We start from the raw sequence: 1,820 nt of genomic DNA, 5'->3' as shown, positions 1-1,820 counted from the left end.
TGGCTTCTTTTGGCTGCAATCATAGGGCAAGCCACCTGTCAATTATAGTTAGGTTCCCTGGTCCCGCCCCCTTTTTGGGTTTTGGAGGGAATAGGAGCCAGTTTGGGTTCAGTCCACACAGAGAAGCTTTTCATGCAGGACATAATACCAAGAGCTCCTGTAGAAAGCTTCATCTTCTACGGCTTGGCCGGGGAGATATACAGCCCACAGCTTGGCCAAGGATCATACAGCCTTACAGCTCCTTCGCTGAGGGACTTCAGTCAGCCATCACTGAAACCTGAACTCCTTTTTCCCTGGAAGTCTACAAAGCTCTGCTTGGTAAGGGTCACTTGTGGAAGCCAGAAGCAGTTGGGGCTCCACGCCATCAGAGGCAAAGACAGACTATCCAGATTAGCAGTTAAGGATTTCCCCATTAGTTACAGTTATGAAGATAGTGCCTGATCCCTGTGGACAAGATTGAGAGAGAGCCAATAGACCAGTGGTTCTCAACCTGAGGGTCGGGACCCCTGAAGGAGTCGCGAGGGGGTGTCAGAGGGGTCACCAAAGACCATCACAGACAGTATTTTCTGTTGGTCATGGGAGTTCTGTGTGGGAAGTTTGGCCTAATTCTATTGTTGGTGGGCTTCAGAATGCTCTTTGGTAGTAGGTGAACTATAAATCCCAGCAACTACAACTCCCAAATGTCAAGGTCTATTTTCCTCGAACTTCACCAGTGTTCACATTTGGGCATATTGAGTATTCGTGCCAAGTTTGATCCAGATCCATCATTGTTTGAATCCACAGTGCTCTCTGGATGTAGGCGAACTACAACTCTAAAACCCAAGGTCGATGCCCACCAAACCCTTCTAGTATTTTCTGTTGGTCATGGTAGTTTTGTGTGCCAAGTTTGGTTCAAGTCCATTGTTGGTGTAGTTCAGAATGCTCTTTGAATGTAGGTGAACTATAAATCCCAGCAACTACAACTCCCAAATGACAAAATCAATCCTCCCATCCCATCCCCACCAGTATTCAAATTTGGGCATATTGGGTATTTGTGCCAAATTTGGTCCAGTGAATGAGAATACATCCTGCATATCAAATATTTACATAACGATTCATAACAGTAGCAAAATTACAATTATGAAGTAGCAACTAAAATAATTTAATGGCTGGGGGTCACCACAACATGAGGAACTGTATTAAGGGGTCACGGCATTAGGAACGTTGAGAACCACTGCAATAGACTGTTAAGAAAGCCTTAAAGTACCTGTTTTGTTTTCATTAATAAAGAACTTTGTTGAACCTTTAAGCAATCTAAAGACTCTGTTTTAAGGAAATCCAAAGGCCTTTAATCTGAGGCAGCCCTGGCATCCCCGTTGGGCACACAGAATTTATGTCCTGTCTACAGTCTTATACACAGGCCCAGCGTGTGACAGCATAGTGTATATCAGGGGAGGGAAGGAAGGAAGGAAAGCATCACAAAGAGAGCCCTATTGCCAAGGAGAGGTTGTGAGGTAAGCCCTCTCAGAGCTGGAGAAGGGAGAAGGGGGAGAGAAAGGGAGGAAAGAAAGGGAAAAAGAAGGGACAGGAAAAGGAAGGAAAGAGAATAGGAAGAAAGAAAAAGGAGGAAAGAAAATAGGAAAAGAAAAGGGGGCTGGAAAGAGAAACATGGGACGAAAAGTGGGGGGGGGGGAGGCAAAGTGTGAGAAAAGTAAGTGCAGTAAGTCGACAGCGTTCCTGGTGAGGCGGCTATGGATGTTAATCCGCGTTCAAGCCTTGAGTCTCAGGGAGTCTGTGCGCTTCTCTGGCGCCCCCTGCCGGGCGATTGGGAGGGACCGGTG

Source organism: Anolis sagrei, chromosome 5, assembly GCF_037176765.1.
Source record: "Anolis sagrei isolate rAnoSag1 chromosome 5, rAnoSag1.mat, whole genome shotgun sequence".
In the NCBI taxonomy this organism is placed as follows: Eukaryota; Metazoa; Chordata; class Lepidosauria; order Squamata; family Dactyloidae; genus Anolis; species Anolis sagrei.
Note: the sequence above shows the minus strand (reverse complement) of the source record.